Below are 20,764 nucleotides of genomic sequence, written 5' to 3' on the forward strand. Positions count from 1 at the left end.
CTACCTGACTGTTTTTCTATATCAATACAATATAGCTTGAGGCAAACTCAAAAACATTCTCTTCCATACAAACTTCACACAGCCAGCAAAAACAACTTCCCTGATTAGGAACCTCTGCATTTTCCAGAAACAAATAACATCAACTCTGAAAGCTTGTCTCAATTGCTTAAACCTATCATATACATGTACATAGTACTAGACCTTGTCACACAGAATGTACACACAAAACTTAGCATCTTTTGTTTACCCTTCAGGTTCCGTTTAAACATCTTTTAATGGATCAGCAAACATCATTCTGATTCAGAAAAGGCTAAAATCCAACATTTCAAACTGCTTCATCTCACTTTTCACAAATACATGCAGAATCTTCTGCAGCACAAATATGTTCCAAGACCCCAACATCAAACAGAATATTTCTGAAAGTTTGAAATTGCTATTAATTAGGTAAAAAGACTAGAGAAAATCTTGCAAATAAAAGTACAAAAAGGTTGTAGGCAGGGCTATAAAGAAGAGGAAACACTCCTGACTCTGGTGGGACTCAAACCCGCAACCGTTGCATTGCTTCAACTATGCATCTAGAAGTCCAATGCGCTATCCATTGCGCCACAGAGGCCAGGTGAAGAAACTGGTTCCTTGGCCAACCTTCCTATAAAATAACAGTAGTGCTGCTAATATTTGAGGCAAATAATGAATTTACTATGCATATGTAAATCCCAGTGGTCTGATGATTATCTGCAAGTCTAAGCACACACCAAAGCTCTGCATACTGTTAGTCATAGTCTGATTCCAATAAAAAAAGGGTTGATTTACTCATTGTAGCAGTTACTGAATAAAGATTACCCAAGGAAAAGGCACCGCTGGGATTTGAACTCAGGATCTCCTCTTTACTAGACAGGCGCCATAACCAACTAAGCCACGGCACCCTACCTGATTGGTCTTCTAAATCAATACAATATAGCTTCAGGCAAACTCAAAAACATTCTCTTGCATACAAACTTCACACAGACAGCAAAAACAACTTCCCTGATTAGGAACCTCTGCATTTTCCAGAAACAAATAACATCAACTCTGAAAGCTTGTCTCAATTGCTTAAACCTATCATATACATGTACAGAGTACTAGACCTTGTCATGCAGAATGTACACACAAAACTTAGCATCTTTTGTTTACCCTTCAGGTTCATTTTAAACATCTTTTAATGGATCAGCAAACATCATTCTGATTCAGAAAAGGCTAAAATCCAACATTTCAAACTGCTTCATCTCACTTTTCACAAATACATGCAGAATCTTCTGCAGCACAAATATGTTCCAAGACCCCAACATCAAACAGAATATTTCTGAAAGTTTGAAATTGCTATTAATTAGGTAAAAAAGACTAGAGAAAATCTTGCAAATAAAAGTACAAAAAGGTAGTAGACAGAGCTATAAAGAAGAGGAAACACTCTCGACTCTGGTGGGACTCGATCCCACAACCTTTGAATTGCTCCAGCTATTCATCTAGAAGTCCAACGCGCTATCCACTGTGACACAGATCCCAGGTGAAGAAATTGGTTCCTTGGCCAACCTTCCTATAAAATAACAGTAGTGCTGCTAATATTTGAGGCAAATAATAAATTTACTATGCATATGTAAATCCCAGTGGTCTGATGATTATCTGCAAGTCTAAGCACACACCAAAGCTCTGCATACTGTTAGTCATAGTCTGACGCCAATAAAAAAAGGGTTGATTTACTCATTGTAGCAGTTACTGATTAAAGATTACCCAAGGAAGAGGTACCGCCGGGATTCGTACCCAGGATCTCCTGTTTACTAGACAGGCGCTATAACCAACTAAGCCACGGCGCCCTACATGACTGGTTTTCTATATCAATACAATATAGCTTCAGGCAAACTCAAAAACATTCTCTTGCATACAAACTTTAGACAGACAGCAAAAACAACTTCCCTGATTAGGAACCTCTGCATTTTCCAGAAACAAATAACATCAACTCTGAAAGCTTGTCTCAATTGCTTAAACCTATCATATACATGTACAGAGTACTAGACCTTGTCACGCAGAATGTACACACAAAACTTAGCATCTTTTGTTTACCCTTCAGGTTCATTTTAAACATCTTTTAATGGATCAGCAAACATCATTCTGATTCAGAAAAGGCTAAAATCCAACATTTCAAACTGCTTCATCTCACTTTTCACAAATACATGCAGAATCTTCTGCAGCACAAATATGTTCCAAGACCCCAACATCAAACAGAATATTTCTGAAAGTTTGAAATTGCTATTAATTAGGTAAAAAGACTAGAGAAAATCTTGCAAATAAAAGTACAAAAAGGTTGTAGGCAGGGCTATAAAGAAGAGGAAACACTCCTGACTCTGGTGGGACTCAAACCCACAACCGTTGCATTGCTTCAACTATGCATCTAAAAGTCCAATGCGCTATCCATTGCGCCACAGATGCCAGGTGAAGAAACTGGTTCTTTGGCCAACCTTCCTATAAAATAACAGTAGTGCTGCTAATATTTGAGGCAAATAATGAATTTACTATGCATATGTAAATCCCAGTGGTCTGATGATTATCTGCAAGTCTAAGCACACACCAAAGCTCTGCATACTGTTAGTCATAGTCTGATTCCAATAAAAAAAGGGTTGATTTACTCATTGTAGCAGTTACTGAATAAAGATTACCCAAGGAAAAGGTACCGCTGGGATTTGAACCCAGGATCTCCTCTTTACTAGACAGGCGCCATAACCAACTAAGCCACGGCACCCTACCTGATTGGTCTTCTAAATCAATACAATATAGCTTCAGGCAAACTCAAAAACATTCTCTTGCATACAAACTTCACACAGACAGCAAAAACAACTTCCCTGATTAGGAACCTCTGCATTTTCCAGAAACAAATAACATCAACTCTGAAAGCTTGTCTCAATTGCTTAAACCTATCATATACATGTACAGAGTACTAGACCTTGTCACACAGAATGTACACACAAAACTTAGCATCTTTTGTTTACCCTTCAGGTTCCGTTTAAACATCTTTTAATGGATCAGCAAACATCATTCTGATTCAGAAAAGGCTAAAATCCAACATTTCAAACTGCTTCATCTCACTTTTCACAAATACATGCAGAATCTTCTGCAGCACAAATATGTTCCAAGACCCCAACATCAAACAGAATATTTCTGAAAGTTTGAAATTGCTATTAATTAGGTAAAAAGACTAGAGAAAATCTTGCAAATAACAGTACAAAAAGGTAGTAGACAGAGCTATAAAGAAGAGGTAACACTCTCGACTCTGGTGGGATTCGAACCCAAAACCTCTGAATTGCTCCAGCTATGCATCTAGAAGTCCAATGCCCTAACCATTGCCCCACAGAGCCCAGTTGAAGAGACTGGATCCTTGGCCAACCTTCCTATAACATAACAGTAGTGCTGCTAATATTTGAGGCAAATAATGAATTTACTATGCATATGTAAATCCCAGTGGTCTGATGATTATCTGCAAGTCTAAGCACACACCAAAGCTCTGCATACTGTTAGTCATAGTCTGATGCCAATAAAAAAAGAGTTGATTTACTCATTGCAGCAGTTACTGATTAAAGATTACCCAAGGAAAAGGCACCGTTGGGATTCGAACCCAGGACCTCCCGTTTACTAGACAGGTGCGAAAACCAACTAAGCCACGGCGCCCTACCTGACTGGTCTTCTATATCAATACAATATAGCTTCAGGCAAACTCAAAAACATTCTCTTGCATACAAACTTCACACAGACAGCAAAAACAACTTCCCTGATTAGGAACCTCTGCATTTTCCAGAAACAAATAACATCAACTCTGAAAGCTTGTCTCAATTGCTTAGACCTATCATATACATGTACAGAGTACTAGACCTTGTCACGCAGAATGTACACACAAAACTTAGCATCTTTTGTTTACCCTTCAGGTTCCGTTTTAACATCTTTTAATGGATAAGCAAACATCATTCTGATTCAGAAAAGGCTAAAATCCAACATTTCAAACTGCTTCATCTCACTTTTCACAAATACATGCAGAATCTTCTGCAGCACAAATATGTTCCAATACCCCAACATCAAACAGAATATTTCTGAAAGTTTGAAATTGCTATTAATTAGGTAAAAAGACTAGAGAAAATCTTGCAAATAAAAGTACAAAAAGGTTGTAGGCAGGGCTATAAAGAAGAGGAAACACTCCTGACTCTGGTGGGACTCAAACCCGCAACCGTTGCATTGCTTCAACTATGCATCTAGAAGTCCAATGCGCGATCCATTGCGCCACAGAGGCCAGGTGAAGAAACTGGTTCCTTGGCCAACCTTCCTATAAAATAACAGTAGTGCTGCTAATATTTGAGGCAAATAATGAATTTACTATGCATATGTAAATCCCAGTGGTCTGATGATTATCTGCAAGTCTAAGCACACACCAAAGCTCTGCATACTGTTAGTCATAGTCTGATTCCAATAAAAAAAGGGTTGATTTACTCATTGTAGCAGTTACTGAATAAAGATTACCCAAGGAAAAGGCACCGCTGGGATTTGAACTCAGGATCTCCTCTTTACTAGACAGGCGCCATAACCAACTAAGCCACGGCACCCTACCTGATTGGTCTTCTAAATCAATACAATATAGCTTCAGGCAAACTCAAAAACATTCTCTTGCATACAAACTTCACACAGACAGCAAAAACAACTTCCCTGATTAGGAACCTCTGCATTTTCCAGAAACAAATAACATCAACTCTGAAAGCTTGTCTCAATTGCTTAAACCTATCATATACATGTACAGAGTACTAGACCTTGTCACACAGAATGTACACACAAAACTTAGCATCTTTTGTTTACCCTTCAGGTTCCGTTTAAACATCTTTTAATGGATCAGCAAACATCATTCTGATTCAGAAAAGGCTAAAATCCAACATTTCAAACTGCTTCATCTCACTTTTCACAAATACATGCAGAATCTTCTGCAGCACAAATATGTTCCAAGACCCCAACATCAAACAGAATATTTCTGAAAGTTTGAAATTGCTATTAATTAGGTAAAAAAGACTAGAGAAAATCTTGCAAATAAAAGTACAAAAAGGTAGTAGACAGAGCTATAAAGAAGAGGAAACACTCTCGACTCTGGTGGGACTCGATCCCACAACCTTTGAATTGCTCCAGCTATTCATCTAGAAGTCCAACGCGCTATCCACTGTGACACAGAGCACAGGTGAAGAAATTGGTTCCTTGGCCAACCTTCCTATAAAATAACAGTAGTGCTGCTAATATTTGAGGCAAATAATAAATTTACTATGCATATGTAAATCCCAGTGGTCTGATGATTATCTGCAAGTCTAAGCACACACCAAAGCTCTGCATACTGTTAGTCATAGTCTGATTCCAATAAAAAAAGGGTTGATTTACTCATTGTAGCAGTTACTGAATAAAGATTACCCAAGGAAAAGGCACCGCTGGGATTCGAACCCAGGATCTCCTGTTTACTAGACAGGCACTATAACCAACTAAGCCACGGCACCCTACATGACTGGTTTTCTATATCAATACAATATAGCTTCAGGCAAACTCAAAAACATTCTCTTGCATACAAACTTCACACAGACAGCAAAAACAACTTCCCTGATTAGGAACCTCTGCATTTTCCAGAAACAAATAACATCAACTCTGAAAGCTTGTCTCAATTGCTTAAACCTATCATATACATGTACAGAGTACTAGACCTTGTCACACAGAATGTACACACAAAACTTAGCATCTTTTGTTTACCCTTCAGGTTCCGTTTTAACATCTTTTAATGGATCAGCAAACATCATTCTGATTCAGAAAAGGCTAAAATCCAACATTTCAAACTGCTTCATCTCACTTTTCACAAATACATGCAGAATCTTCTGCAGCACAAATATGTTCCAAGACCCCAACATCAAACAGAATATTTCTGAAAGTTTGAAATTGCTATTAATTAGGTAAAAAGACTAGAGAAAATCTTGCAAATAACAGTACAAAAAGGTAGTAGACAGAGCTATAAAGAAGAGGAAACACTCTCGACTCTGGTGGGACTCGAACCCAAAACCTCTGAATTGCTCCAGCTATGCATCTAGAAGTCCAATGCCCTAACCATTGCCCCACAGAGCCCAGTTGAAGAGACTGGATCCTTGGCCAACCTTCCTATAACATAACAGTAGTGCTGCTAATATTTGAGGCAAATAATGAATTTAATATGCATATGTAAATCCCAGTGGTCTGATGATTATCTGCAAGTCTAAGCACACACCAAAGCTCTGCATACTGTTAGTCATAGTCTGATGCCAATAAAAAAAGAGTTGATTTACTCATTGCAGCAGTTACTGATTAAAGATTACCCAAGGAAAATGCGCCGTTGGGATTCGAACCCAGGACCTCCCGTATACCAGACAGGCGCGAAAACCAACTAAGCCACGGCGCCCTACCTGACTGGTCTTCTATATCAATACAATATAGCTTCAGGCAAACTCAAAAACATTCTCTTGCATACAAACTTCACACAGACAGCAAAAACAACTTCCCTGATTAGGAACCTCTGCATTTTCCAGAAACAAATAACATCAACTCTGAAAGCTTGTCTCAATTGCTTAAACCTATCATATACATGTACAGAGTACTAGACCTTGTCACGCAGAATGTACACACAAAACTTAGCATCTTTTGTTTACCCTTCAGGTTCCATTTTAACATCTTTTAATGGATAAGCAAACATCATTCTGATTCAGAAAAGGCTAAAATCCAACATTTCAAACTGCTTCATCTCACTTTTCACAAATACATGCAGAATCTTCTGCAGCACAAATATGTTCCAATACCCCAACATCAAACAGAATATTTCTGAAAGTTTGAAATTGCTATTAATTAGGTAAAAAGACTGGAGAAAATCTTGCAAATAAAAGTACAAAAAGGTAGTAGACAGAGCTATAAAGAAGAGTAAACACTCTCGACTCTGGTGGGACTCGAACCCACAACCATTGAATTGCCCCAGCTATTTATCTAGAAGTCCAATGCGCTATCCATTGCACCACAGAGCACAGGTGAAGAAGTTGGTTCCTTGGCCTACCTTCCTATAAAATAACAGTAGTGCTGCTAATATTTGAGGCAAACAATGAATTTCCTATGCATATGTAAATCCCAGTGGTCTGATGATTATTTGCAAGTCTAAGCACACACCAAAGCTCTGCATACTGTTAGTCATAGTCTGACGCCAATAAAAAAAGGGTTGATTTACTCATTGTAGCAGTTACTGATTAAAGATTACCCAAGGAAAAGGTACCGCTGGGATTCGTACCCAGGATCTCCTGTTTACTAGACAGGCGCTATAACCAACTAAGCCACGGCGCCCTACACGACTGGTTTTCTATATCAATACAATATAGCTTCAGGCAAACTCAAAAACATTCTCTTGCATACAAACTTTAGACAGACAGCAAAAACAACTTCCCTGATTAGGAACCTCTGCATTTTCCAGAAACAAATAACATCAACTCTGAAAGCTTGTCTCAATTGCTTAAACCTATCATATACATGTACAGAGTACTAGACCTTGTCACGCAGAATGTACACACAAAACTTAGCATCTTTTGTTTACCCTTCAGGTTCCGTTTTAACATCTTTTAATGGATCAGCAAACATCATTCTGATTCAGAAAAGGCTAAAATCCTACATTTTAAACTGCTTCATCTCACTTTTCACAAATACATGCAGAATCTTCTGCAGCACAAATATGTTCCAATACCCCAACATCAAACAGAATATTTCTTAAAGTTTGAAATTGCTATTAATTAGGTAAAAAGACTAGAGAAAATCTTGCAAATAAAAGTACAAAAAGGTAGTAGACAGAGCTATAAAGAAGAGGAAACACTCTCGACTTTGGTGGGACTCGATCCCACAACCTTTGAATTGCTCCAGCTATTCATCTAGCAATCCAATGCGCTATCCACTGTGACACAGAGTACAGGTGAAGAAACTGGTTCCTTGGCCAACCTTCCTATAAAATAACAGTAGTGCTGCTAATATTTGAGGCAAATAATGAATTTACTATGCATATGTAAATCCCAGTGGTCTGATGATTATCTGCAAGTCTAAGCACACACCAAAGCTCTGCATACTGTTAGTCATAGTCTGACGCCAATAAAAAAAGGGTTGATTTACTCATTGTAGCAGTTACTGATTAAAGATTACCCAAGGAAGAGGCACCGCTGGGATTCGAACCCAGGATCTCCTGTTTACTAGACAGGCGGTACAACCAACCAAGCCACGGCACCCTAACTGACTGGTTTTCTATATCAACACAATATAGCTTCAGGCAAACTCAAAAACATTCTCTTGCATACAAACTTCACACAGACAGCAAAAACAACTTCCCTGATTAGGAACCTCTGCATTTTCCAGAAACAAATAACATCAACTCTGAAAGCTTGTCTCAATTGCTTAAACCTATCATATACATGTACAGAGTACTAGACCTTGTCACGCAGAATGTACACACAAAACTTAGCATCTTTTGTTTACCCTTCAGGTTCTGTTTAAACATCTTTTAATGGATCAGCAAACATCATTCTGATTCAGAAAAGGCTAAAATCCTACATTTCAAACTGCTTCATCTCACTTTTCACAAATACATGCAGAATCTTCTGCAGCACAAATATGTTCCAATACCCCAACATCAAACAGAATATTTCTGAAAGTTTGAAATTGCTATTAATTAGGTAAAAAGACTAGAGAAAATCTTGCAAATAAAAGTACAAAAAGGTAGTAGACAGAGCTATAAAGAAGAGGAAACACTCTCGACTCTGGTGGGACTCGAACCCACAACCTTTGAATTGCTCCAGCTATTTATCTAGAAGTCCAATGCGCTATCCATTGCGCCACAGAGCCCAGGTGAAGAAACTGGTTCCTTGGCCAACCTTCCTATAAAATAACAGTAGTGCTGCTAATATTTGAGGCAAATAATCAATTTACTAGCATATGTAAATCCCAGTGGTCTGATGATTATCTGCAAGTCTAAGCACACACCAAAGCTCTGCATACTGTTAGTCATAGTCTGACGCCAATAAAAAAAGGGTTGATTTACTCATTGTAGCAGTTACTGATTAAAGATTACCCAAGGAAAAGGCACCGCTGGGATTCGAACCCAGGATCTCCTGTTTACTAGACAGGCGCTATAACCAACTAAGCCACGGCACCCTACATGACTGGTTTTCTATATCAATACAATATAGCTTCAGGCAAACTCAAAAACATTCTCTTGCATACAAACTTCACACAGACAGCAAAAACAACTTCCCTGATTAGGAACCTCTGCATTTTCCAGAAACAAATAACATCAACTCTGAAAGCTTGTCTCAATTGCTTAAACCTATCATATACATGTACAGAGTACTAGACCTTGTCACGCAGAATGTACACACAAAACTTAGCATCTTTTGTTTACCCTTCAGGTTCTGTTTAAACATCTTTTAATGGATCAGCAAACATCATTCTGATTCAGAAAAGGCTAAAATCCTACATTTCAAACTGCTTCATCTCACTTTTCACAAATACATGCAGAATCTTCTGCAGCACAAATATGTTCCAATACCCCAACATCAAACAGAATATTTCTGAAAGTTTGAAATTGCTATTAATTAGGTAAAAAGACTAGAGAAAATCTTGCAAATAAAAGTACAAAAAGGTAGTAGACAGAGCTATAAAGAAGAGGAAACACTCTCGACTCTGGTGGGACTCGAACCCACAACCTTTGAATTGCTCCAGCTATTTATCTAGAAGTCCAATGCGCTATCCATTGCGCCACAGAGCCCAGGTGAAGAAACTGGTTCCTTGGCCAACCTTCCTATAAAATAACAGTAGTGCTGCTAATATTTGAGGCAAATAATAAATTTACTAGCATATGTAAATCCCAGTGGTCTGATGATTATCTGCAAGTCTAAGCACACACCAAAGCTCTGCATACTGTTAGTCATAGTCTGACGCCAATAAAAAAAGGGTTGATTTACTCATTGTAGCAGTTACTGATTAAAGATTACCCAAGGAAAAGGCACCGCTGGGATTCGAACCCAGGATCTCCTGTTTACTAGACAGGCGCTATAACCAACTAAGCCACGGCACCCTACATGACTGGTTTTCTATATCAATACAATATAGCTTCAGGCAAACTCAAAAACATTCTCTTGCATACAAACTTCACACAGACAGCAAAAACAACTTCCCTGATTAGGAACCTCTGCATTTTCCAGAAACAAATAACATCAACTCTGAAAGCTTGTCTCAATTGCTTAAACCTATCATATACATGTACAGAGTACTAGACCTTGTCACACAGAATGTACACACAAAACTTAGCATCTTTTGTTTACCCTTCAGGTTCCGTTTTAACATCTTTTAATGGATCAGCAAACATCATTCTGATTCAGAAAAGGCTAAAATCCAACATTTCAAACTGCTTCATCTCACTTTTCACAAATACATGCAGAATCTTCTGCAGCACAAATATGTTCCAAGACCCCAACATCAAACAGAATATTTCTGAAAGTTTGAAATTGCTATTAATTAGGTAAAAAGACTAGAGAAAATCTTGCAAATAACAGTACAAAAAGGTAGTAGACAGAGCTATAAAGAAGAGGAAACACTCTCGACTCTGGTGGGACTCGAACCCAAAACCTCTGAATTGCTCCAGCTATGCATCTAGAAGTCCAATGCCCTAACCATTGCCCCACAGAGCCCAGTTGAAGAGACTGGATCCTTGGCCAACCTTCCTATAACATAACAGTAGTGCTGCTAATATTTGAGGCAAATAATGAATTTAATATGCATATGTAAATCCCAGTGGTCTGATGATTATCTGCAAGTCTAAGCACACACCAAAGCTCTGCATACTGTTAGTCATAGTCTGATGCCAATAAAAAAAGAGTTGATTTACTCATTGCAGCAGTTACTGATTAAAGATTACCCAAGGAAAATGCGCCGTTGGGATTCGAACCCAGGACCTCCCGTATACCAGACAGGCGCGAAAACCAACTAAGCCACGGCGCCCTACCTGACTGGTCTTCTATATCAATACAATATAGCTTCAGGCAAACTCAAAAACATTCTCTTGCATACAAACTTCACACAGACAGCAAAAACAACTTCCCTGATTAGGAACCTCTGCATTTTCCAGAAACAAATAACATCAACTCTGAAAGCTTGTCTCAATTGCTTAAACCTATCATATACATGTACAGAGTACTAGACCTTGTCACGCAGAATGTACACACAAAACTTAGCATCTTTTGTTTACCCTTCAGGTTCCGTTTTAACATCTTTTAATGGATAAGCAAACATCATTCTGATTCAGAAAAGGCTAAAATCCAACATTTCAAACTGCTTCATCTCACTTTTCACAAATACATGCAGAATCTTCTGCAGCACAAATATGTTCCAATACCCCAACATCAAACAGAATATTTCTGAAAGTTTGAAATTGCTATTAATTAGGTAAAAAGACTGGAGAAAATCTTGCAAATAAAAGTACAAAAAGGTAGTAGACAGAGCTATAAAGAAGAGTAAACACTCTCGACTCTGGTGGGACTCGAACCCACAACCATTGAATTGCCCCAGCTATTTATCTAGAAGTCCAATGCGCTATCCATTGCACCACAGAGCACAGGTGAAGAAGTTGGTTCCTTGGCCTACCTTCCTATAAAATAACAGTAGTGCTGCTAATATTTGAGGCAAACAATGAATTTCCTATGCATATGTAAATCCCAGTGGTCTGATGATTATTTGCAAGTCTAAGCACACACCAAAGCTCTGCATACTGTTAGTCATAGTCTGACGCCAATAAAAAAAGGGTTGATTTACTCATTGTAGCAGTTACTGATTAAAGATTACCCAAGGAAAAGGTACCGCTGGGATTCGTACCCAGGATCTCCTGTTTACTAGACAGGCGCTATAACCAACTAAGCCACGGCGCCCTACACGACTGGTTTTCTATATCAATACAATATAGCTTCAGGCAAACTCAAAAACATTCTCTTGCATACAAACTTTAGACAGACAGCAAAAACAACTTCCCTGATTAGGAACCTCTGCATTTTCCAGAAACAAATAACATCAACTCTGAAAGCTTGTCTCAATTGCTTAAACCTATCATATACATGTACAGAGTACTAGACCTTGTCACGCAGAATGTACACACAAAACTTAGCATCTTTTGTTTACCCTTCAGGTTCCGTTTTAACATCTTTTAATGGATCAGCAAACATCATTCTGATTCAGAAAAGGCTAAAATCCTACATTTTAAACTGCTTCATCTCACTTTTCACAAATACATGCAGAATCTTCTGCAGCACAAATATGTTCCAATACCCCAACATCAAACAGAATATTTCTTAAAGTTTGAAATTGCTATTAATTAGGTAAAAAGACTAGAGAAAATCTTGCAAATAAAAGTACAAAAAGGTAGTAGACAGAGCTATAAAGAAGAGGAAACACTCTCGACTTTGGTGGGACTCGATCCCACAACCTTTGAATTGCTCCAGCTATTCATCTAGCAATCCAATGCGCTATCCACTGTGACACAGAGTACAGGTGAAGAAACTGGTTCCTTGGCCAACCTTCCTATAAAATAACAGTAGTGCTGCTAATATTTGAGGCAAATAATGAATTTACTATGCATATGTAAATCCCAGTGGTCTGATGATTATCTGCAAGTCTAAGCACACACCAAAGCTCTGCATACTGTTAGTCATAGTCTGACGCCAATAAAAAAAGGGTTGATTTACTCATTGTAGCAGTTACTGATTAAAGATTACCCAAGGAAGAGGCACCGCTGGGATTCGAACCCAGGATCTCCTGTTTACTAGACAGGCGGTACAACCAACCAAGCCACGGCACCCTAACTGACTGGTTTTCTATATCAACACAATATAGCTTCAGGCAAACTCAAAAACATTCTCTTGCATACAAACTTCACACAGACAGCAAAAACAACTTCCCTGATTAGGAACCTCTGCATTTTCCAGAAACAAATAACATCAACTCTGAAAGCTTGTCTCAATTGCTTAAACCTATCATATACATGTACAGAGTACTAGACCTTGTCACGCAGAATGTACACACAAAACTTAGCATCTTTTGTTTACCCTTCAGGTTCTGTTTAAACATCTTTTAATGGATCAGCAAACATCATTCTGATTCAGAAAAGGCTAAAATCCTACATTTCAAACTGCTTCATCTCACTTTTCACAAATACATGCAGAATCTTCTGCAGCACAAATATGTTCCAATACCCCAACATCAAACAGAATATTTCTGAAAGTTTGAAATTGCTATTAATTAGGTAAAAAGACTAGAGAAAATCTTGCAAATAAAAGTACAAAAAGGTAGTAGACAGAGCTATAAAGAAGAGGAAACACTCTCGACTCTGGTGGGACTCGAACCCACAACCTTTGAATTGCTCCAGCTATTTATCTAGAAGTCCAATGCGCTATCCATTGCGCCACAGAGCCCAGGTGAAGAAACTGGTTCCTTGGCCAACCTTCCTATAAAATAACAGTAGTGCTGCTAATATTTGAGGCAAATAATCAATTTACTAGCATATGTAAATCCCAGTGGTCTGATGATTATCTGCAAGTCTAAGCACACACCAAAGCTCTGCATACTGTTAGTCATAGTCTGACGCCAATAAAAAAAGGGTTGATTTACTCATTGTAGCAGTTACTGATTAAAGATTACCCAAGGAAAAGGCACCGCTGGGATTCGAACCCAGGATCTCCTGTTTACTAGACAGGCGCTATAACCAACTAAGCCACGGCACCCTACATGACTGGTTTTCTATATCAATACAATATAGCTTCAGGCAAACTCAAAAACATTCTCTTGCATACAAACTTCACACAGACAGCAAAAACAACTTCCCTGATTAGGAACCTCTGCATTTTCCAGAAACAAATAACATCAACTCTGAAAGCTTGTCTCAATTGCTTAAACCTATCATATACATGTACAGAGTACTAGACCTTGTCACGCAGAATGTACACACAAAACTTAGCATCTTTTGTTTACCCTTCAGGTTCTGTTTAAACATCTTTTAATGGATCAGCAAACATCATTCTGATTCAGAAAAGGCTAAAATCCTACATTTAAAAACTGCTTCATCTCACTTTTCACAAATACATGCAGAATCTTCTGCAGCACAAATATGTTCCAATACCCCAACATCAAACAGAATATTTCTGAAAGTTTGAAATTGCTATTAATTAGGTAAAAAGACTAGAGAAAATCTTGCAAATAAAAGTACAAAAAGGTAGTAGACAGAGCTATAAAGAAGAGGAAACACTCTCGACTCTGGTGGGACTCGAACCCACAACCTTTGAATTGCTCCAGCTATTTATCTAGAAGTCCAATGCGCTATCCATTGCGCCACAGAGCCCAGGTGAAGAAACTGGTTCCTTGGCCAACCTTCCTATAAAATAACAGTAGTGCTGCTAATATTTGAGGCAAATAATCAATTTACTAGCATATGTAAATCCCAGTGGTCTGATGATTATCTGCAAGTCTAAGCACACACCAAAGCTCTGCATACTGTTAGTCATAGTCTGACGCCAATAAAAAAAGGGTTGATTTACTCATTGTAGCAGTTACTGATTAAAGATTACCCAAGGAAAAGGCACCGCTGGGATTCGAACCCAGGATCTCCTGTTTACTAGACAGGCGCTATAACCAACTAAGCCACGGCACCCTACATGACTGGTTTTCTATATCAATACAATATAGCTTCAGGCAAACTCAAAAACATTCTCTTGCATACAAACTTCACACAGACAGCAAAAACAACTTCCCTGATTAGGAACCTCTGCATTTTCCAGAAACAAATAACATCAACTCTGAAAGCTTGTCTCAATTGCTTAAACCTATCATATACATGTACAGAGTACTAGACCTTGTCACACAGAATGTACACACAAAACTTAGCATCTTTTGTTTACCCTTCAGGTTCCGTTTTAACATCTTTTAATGGATCAGCAAACATCATTCTGATTCAGAAAAGGCTAAAATCCAACATTTCAAACTGCTTCATCTCACTTTTCACAAATACATGCAGAATCTTCTGCAGCACAAATATGTTCCAAGACCCCAACATCAAACAGAATATTTCTGAATGTTTGAAATTGCTATTAATTAGGTAAAAAGACTAGAGAAAATCTTGCAAATAACAGTACAAAAAGGTAGTAGACAGAGCTATAAAGAAGAGGAAACACTCTCGACTCTGGTGGGACTCGAACCCAAAACCTCTGAATTGCTCCAGCTATGCATCTAGAAGTCCAATGCCCTAACCATTGCCCCACAGAGCCCAGTTGAAGAGACTGGATCCTTGGCCAACCTTCCTATAACATAACAGTAGTGCTGCTAATATTTGAGGCAAATAATGAATTTAATATGCATATGTAAATCCCAGTGGTCTGATGATTATCTGCAAGTCTAAGCACACACCAAAGCTCTGCATACTGTTAGTCATAGTCTGATGCCAATAAAAAAGGGTTGATTTACTCATTGTAGCAGTTACTGAATAAAGATTACCCAAGGAAAAGGCACCGCTGGGATTCGAACCCAGGACCTCCTGTTTACTAGACAGGCGCTATAACCAACTAAGCCACGGCGCCCTACATGACTGGTTTTCTATATCAATACAATATAGCTTCAGGCAAACTCAAAAACATTCTCTTGCATACAAACTTTAGACAGACAGCAAAAACAACTTCCCTGATTAGGAACCTCTGCATTTTCCAGAAACAAATAACATCAACTCTGAAAGCTTGTCTCAATTGCTTAAACCTATCATATACATGTACAGAGTACTAGACCTTGTCACGCAGAATGTACACACAAAACTTAGCATCTTTTGTTTACCCATCAGGTTCCGTTTAAACATCTTTTAATGGATCAGCAAACATCATTCTGATTCAGAAAAGGCTAAAATCCTACATTTCAAACTGCTTCATCTCACTTTTCACAAATACATGCAGAATCTTCTGCAGCACAAATATGTTCCAATACCCCAACATCAAACAGAATATTTCTGAAAGTTTGAAATTGCTATTAATTAGGTAAAAAGACTAGAGAAAATCTTGCAAATAAAAGTACAAAAAGGTAGTAGACAGAGCTATAAAGAAGAGGAAACACTCTCGACTCTGGTGGGACTCGAACCCACAACCTTTGAATTGCTCCAGCTATTTATCTAGAAGTCCAATGCGCTATCCATTGCGCCACAGAGCCCAGGTGAAGAAACTGGTTCCTTGGCCAACCTTCCTATAAAATAACAGTAGTGCTGCTAATATTTGAGGCAAATAATAAATTTACTATGCATATGTAAATCCCAGTGGTCTGATGATTATCTGCAAGTCTAAGCACACACCAAAGCTCTGCATACTGTTAGTCATAGTCTGACGCCAATAAAAAAAGGGTTGATTTACTCATTGTAGCAGTTACTGATTAAAGATTACCCAAGGAAAAGGGACCGCTGGGATTCGAACCCAGGATCTCCTGTTTACTAGACAGGCGCTATAACCAACTAAGCCACGGCACCCTACATGACTGTTTTTCTATATCAATACAATGTAGCTTCAGGCAAACTCAAAAACATTCTCTTGCATACAAACTTTACACAGACAGCAAAAACAACTTCCCTGATTAGGAACCTCTGCATTTTCCAGAAACAAATAACATCAACTCTGAAAGCTTGTCTCAATTGCTTAAACCTATCATATACATGTACAGAGTACTAGACCTTGTCACGCAGAATGTACACACAAAACTTAGCATCTTTTGTTTACCCATCAGGTTCCGTTTAAACATCTTTTAATGGATCAGCAAACATCATTCTGATTCAGAAAAGGCTAAAATCCTACATTTCAAACTGCTTCATCTCACTTTTCACAAATACATGCAGAATCTTCTGCAGCACAAATATGTTCCAATACCCCAACATCAAACAGAATATTTCTGAAAGTTTGAAATTGCTATTAATTAGGTAAAAAGACTAGAGAAAATCTTGCAAATAAAAGTACAAAAAGGTAGTAGACAGAGCTATAAAGAAGAGGAAACACTCTCGACTCTGGTGGGACTCGAACCCACAACCTTTGAATTGCTCCAGCTATTTATCTAGAAGTCCAATGCGCTATCCATTGCGCCACAGAGCCCAAGTGAAAAACCTGGTTCCTTGGCCAACCTTCCTATAAAATAACAGTAGTGCTGCTAATATTTGAGGCAAATAACAAATTTACTATGCATATGTAAATCCCAGTGGTCTGATGATTATCTGCAAGTCTAAGCACACACCAAAGCTCTGCATACTGTTAGTCATAGTCTGACGCCAATAAAAAAAGGGTTGATTTACTCATTGTAGCAGTTACTGATTAAAGATTACCCAAGGAAAAGGTACCGCTGGGATTCGAACCCAGGATCTCCTGTTTACTAGACAGGCGCTATAACCAACTAAGCCACGGCACCCTACATGACTGGTTTTCTATATCAATACAATGTAGCTTCAGGCAAACTCAAAAACATTCTCTTGCATACAAACTTTACACAGACAGCAAAAACAACTTCCCTGATTAGGAACCTCTGCATTTTCCAGAAACAAATAACATCAACTCTGAAAGCTTGTCTCAATTGCTTAAACCTATCATATACATGTACAGAGTACTAGACCTTGTCACGCAGAATGTACACACAAAACTTAGCATCTTTTGTTTACCCTTCAGGTTCCGTTTAAACATCTTTTAATGGATCAGCAAGCATCATTCTGATTCAGAAAAGGCTAAAATCCTACATTTCAAACTGCTTCATCTCACTTTTCACAAATACATGCAGAATCTTCTGCAGCACAAATATGTTCCAATACCCCAACATCAAACAGAATATTTCTGAAAGTTTGAAATTGCTATTAATTAGGTAAAAAGACTAGAGAAAATCTTGCAAATAAAAGTACAAAAAGGTAGTAGACAGAGCTATAAAGAAGAGGAAACACTCTCGACTCTGGTGGGACTCGAACCCACAACCTTTGAATTGCTCCAGCTATTTATCTAGAAGTCCAATGCGCTATCCATTGCGCCACAGAGCCCAGGTGAAGAAACTGGTTCCTTGGCCAACCTTCCTATAAAATAACAGTAGTGCTGCTGATATTTGAGGCAAATAATAAATTTACTATGCATATGTAAATCCCAGTGGTCTGATGATTATCTGCAAGTCTAAGCACACACCAAAGCTCTGCATACTGTTAGTCATAGTCTGACGCCAATAAAAAAAGGGTTGATTTACTCATTGTAGCAGTTACTGATTAAAGATTACCCAAGGAAAAGGCACCGCTGGGATTCGAACCCAGGATCTCCTGTTTACTAGACAGGCGCTATAACCAACTAAGCCACGGCACCCTACATGACTGGTTTTCTATATCAATACAATGTAGCTTCAGGCAAACTCAAAAACATTCTCTTGCATACAAACTTCACACAGACAGCAAAAACAACTTCCCTGATTAGGAACCTCTGCATTTTCCAGAAACAAATAACATCAACTCTGAAAGCTTGTCTCAATTGCTTAAACCTATCATATACATGTACAGAGTACTAGACCTTGTCACGCAGAATGTACACACAAAACTTAGCATCTTTTGTTTACCCTTCAGGTTCCGTTTAAACATCTTTTAATGGATCAGCAAACATCATTCTGATTCAGAAAAGGCTAAAATCCTACATTTCAAACTGCTTCATCTCACTTTTCACAAATACATGCAGAATCTTCTGCAGCACAAATATGTTCCAATACCCCAACATCAAACAGAATATTTCTTAAAGTTTGAAATTGCTATAAATTAGGTAAAAAGACTAGAGAAAATCTTGCAAATAAAAGTACAAAAAGGTAGTAGACAGAGCTATAAAGAAGAGTAAACACTCTCAACTCTGGTGGGACTCAAACCCACAACCTTTGAATTGCTCCAGCTATTTATCTAGAAGTCCAATGCGCTATCCATTGCGCCACAGAGCCCAGGTGATGAAACTGGTTCCTTGGCCAACCTTCCTATAAAATAACAGTAGTGCTGCTAATATTTGAGGCAAATAATACATTTACTATGCATATGTAAATCCCAGTGGTCTGATGATTATCTGCAAGTCTAAGCACACACCAAAGCTCTGCATACTGTTAGTCATAGTCTGACGCCAATAAAAAAAGGGTTGATTTACTCATTGTAGCAGTTACTGATTAAAGATTACCCAAGGAAAAGGCACCGCTGGGATTCGAACTCAGGATCTCCTGTTTACTAGACAGGCGCTATAACCAACTAAGCCACGGCACCCTACATGACTGGTTTTCTATATCAATACAATGTAGCTTCAGGCAAACTCAAAAACATTCTCTTGCATACAAACTTTACACAGACAGCAAAAACAACTTCCCTGATTAGGAACCTCTGCATTTTCCAGAAACAAATAACATCAACTCTGAAAGCTTGTCTCAATTGCTTAAACTTATCATATACATGTACAGAGTACTAGACCTTGTCACGCAGAATGTACACACAAAACTTAGCATCTTTTGTTTACCCATCAGGTTCCGTTTAAACATCTTTTAATGGATCAGCAAACATCATTCTGATTCAGAAAAGGCTAAAATCCTACATTTCAAACTGCTTCATCTCACTTTTCACAAATACATGCAGAATCTTCTGCAGCACAAATATGTTCCAATACCCCAATATCAAACAGAATATTTCTGAAAGTTTGAAATTGCTATTAATTAGGTAAAAAGACTAGAGAAAATCTTGCAAATAAAAGTACAAAAAGGTAGTAGACAGAGCTATAAAGAAGAGGAAACACTCTCGACTCTGGTGGGACTCGAACCCACAACCTTTGAATTGCTCCAGCTATTTATCTAGAAGTCCAATGCGCTATCCATTGCGCCACAGAGCCCAGGTGAAGAAACTGGTTCCTTGGCCAACCTTCCTATAAAATAACAGTAGTGCTGCTAATATTTGAGGCAAATAATAAATTTACTATGCATATGTAAATCCCAGTGGTCTGATGATTATCTGCAAGTCTAAGCACACACCAAAGCTCTGCATACTGTTAGTCATAGTCTGACGCCAATAAAAAAAGGGTTGATTTACTCATTGTAGCAGTTACTGATTAAAGATTACCCAAGGAAAAGGTACCGCTGGGATTCGAACCCAGGACCTCCCGTTTACTAGACAGGCGCGAAAACCAACTAAGCCACGGCGCCCTACCTGACTGGTCTTCTATATCAATACAATATAGCTTCAGGCAAACTCAAAAACATTCTCTTGCATACAAACTTCACACAGACAGCAAAAACAACTTCCCTGATTAGGAACCTCTGCATTTTCCAGAAACAAATAACATCAACTCTGAAAGCTTGTCTCAATTGCTTAAACCTATCATATACATGTACAGAGTACTAGACCTTGTCACGCAGAATGTACACACAAAACTTAGCATCTTTTGTTTACCCTTCAGGTTCCGTTTTAACATCTTTTAATGGATAAGCAAACATCATTCTGATTCAGAAAAGGCTAAAATCCAACATTTCAAACTGCTTCATCTCACTTTTCACAAATACATGCAGAATCTTCTGCAGCACAAATATGTTCCAATACCCCAACATCAAACAGAATATTTCTGAAAGTTTGAAATTGCTATTAATTAGGTAAAAAGACTGGAGA

General features: G+C 38.3%; 16 non-coding genes across 16 annotated transcripts; all 16 read right to left on the reverse strand.

Moving 5' to 3' along the window:
- Positions 1-5,466: 5,466 nt before the first annotated feature.
- Positions 5,467-5,540, reverse strand: trnat-agu (transfer RNA threonine (anticodon AGU)). Its single transcript has one exon. It is a non-coding gene; the product is annotated as a tRNA-Thr (tRNA).
- A 3,292-nt stretch (positions 5,541-8,832) lies between these two features.
- Positions 8,833-8,922, reverse strand: trnar-ucu (transfer RNA arginine (anticodon UCU)). Its single transcript is given in 2 exon segments — positions 8,833-8,868; positions 8,886-8,922. It is a non-coding gene; the product is annotated as a tRNA-Arg (tRNA).
- A 235-nt stretch (positions 8,923-9,157) lies between these two features.
- trnat-agu (transfer RNA threonine (anticodon AGU)) lies at positions 9,158-9,231 on the reverse strand. The gene has a single exon. It is a non-coding gene; the product is annotated as a tRNA-Thr (tRNA).
- Positions 9,232-9,754: 523 nt separating this feature from the next.
- trnar-ucu (transfer RNA arginine (anticodon UCU)) lies at positions 9,755-9,844 on the reverse strand. Its single transcript is given in 2 exon segments — positions 9,755-9,790; positions 9,808-9,844. It is a non-coding gene; the product is annotated as a tRNA-Arg (tRNA).
- A 235-nt stretch (positions 9,845-10,079) lies between these two features.
- On the reverse strand, positions 10,080-10,153 carry trnat-agu (transfer RNA threonine (anticodon AGU)). The gene has a single exon. It is a non-coding gene; the product is annotated as a tRNA-Thr (tRNA).
- A 3,292-nt stretch (positions 10,154-13,445) lies between these two features.
- trnar-ucu (transfer RNA arginine (anticodon UCU)) lies at positions 13,446-13,535 on the reverse strand. The gene is given in 2 exon segments: positions 13,446-13,481; positions 13,499-13,535. It is a non-coding gene; the product is annotated as a tRNA-Arg (tRNA).
- Positions 13,536-13,770: 235 nt separating this feature from the next.
- On the reverse strand, positions 13,771-13,844 carry trnat-agu (transfer RNA threonine (anticodon AGU)). The gene has a single exon. It is a non-coding gene; the product is annotated as a tRNA-Thr (tRNA).
- Positions 13,845-14,368: 524 nt separating this feature from the next.
- trnar-ucu (transfer RNA arginine (anticodon UCU)) lies at positions 14,369-14,458 on the reverse strand. The gene is given in 2 exon segments: positions 14,369-14,404; positions 14,422-14,458. It is a non-coding gene; the product is annotated as a tRNA-Arg (tRNA).
- Positions 14,459-14,693: 235 nt separating this feature from the next.
- On the reverse strand, positions 14,694-14,767 carry trnat-agu (transfer RNA threonine (anticodon AGU)). The gene has a single exon. It is a non-coding gene; the product is annotated as a tRNA-Thr (tRNA).
- Positions 14,768-15,615: 848 nt separating this feature from the next.
- On the reverse strand, positions 15,616-15,689 carry trnat-agu (transfer RNA threonine (anticodon AGU)). The gene has a single exon. It is a non-coding gene; the product is annotated as a tRNA-Thr (tRNA).
- A 523-nt stretch (positions 15,690-16,212) lies between these two features.
- On the reverse strand, positions 16,213-16,302 carry trnar-ucu (transfer RNA arginine (anticodon UCU)). The gene is given in 2 exon segments: positions 16,213-16,248; positions 16,266-16,302. It is a non-coding gene; the product is annotated as a tRNA-Arg (tRNA).
- Positions 16,303-17,135: 833 nt separating this feature from the next.
- On the reverse strand, positions 17,136-17,225 carry trnar-ucu (transfer RNA arginine (anticodon UCU)). The gene is given in 2 exon segments: positions 17,136-17,171; positions 17,189-17,225. It is a non-coding gene; the product is annotated as a tRNA-Arg (tRNA).
- Positions 17,226-17,461: 236 nt separating this feature from the next.
- On the reverse strand, positions 17,462-17,535 carry trnat-agu (transfer RNA threonine (anticodon AGU)). Its single transcript has one exon. It is a non-coding gene; the product is annotated as a tRNA-Thr (tRNA).
- Positions 17,536-18,058: 523 nt separating this feature from the next.
- On the reverse strand, positions 18,059-18,148 carry trnar-ucu (transfer RNA arginine (anticodon UCU)). The gene is given in 2 exon segments: positions 18,059-18,094; positions 18,112-18,148. It is a non-coding gene; the product is annotated as a tRNA-Arg (tRNA).
- A 236-nt stretch (positions 18,149-18,384) lies between these two features.
- On the reverse strand, positions 18,385-18,458 carry trnat-agu (transfer RNA threonine (anticodon AGU)). The gene has a single exon. It is a non-coding gene; the product is annotated as a tRNA-Thr (tRNA).
- Positions 18,459-19,904: 1,446 nt separating this feature from the next.
- On the reverse strand, positions 19,905-19,994 carry trnar-ucu (transfer RNA arginine (anticodon UCU)). Its single transcript is given in 2 exon segments — positions 19,905-19,940; positions 19,958-19,994. It is a non-coding gene; the product is annotated as a tRNA-Arg (tRNA).
- Between the last annotated feature and the right edge of the window lie 770 nt (positions 19,995-20,764).

This window comes from Salminus brasiliensis, chromosome 4 (genome assembly GCF_030463535.1).
Source record: "Salminus brasiliensis chromosome 4, fSalBra1.hap2, whole genome shotgun sequence".
Lineage (NCBI taxonomy): Eukaryota > Metazoa > Chordata > Actinopteri > Characiformes > Bryconidae > Salminus > Salminus brasiliensis.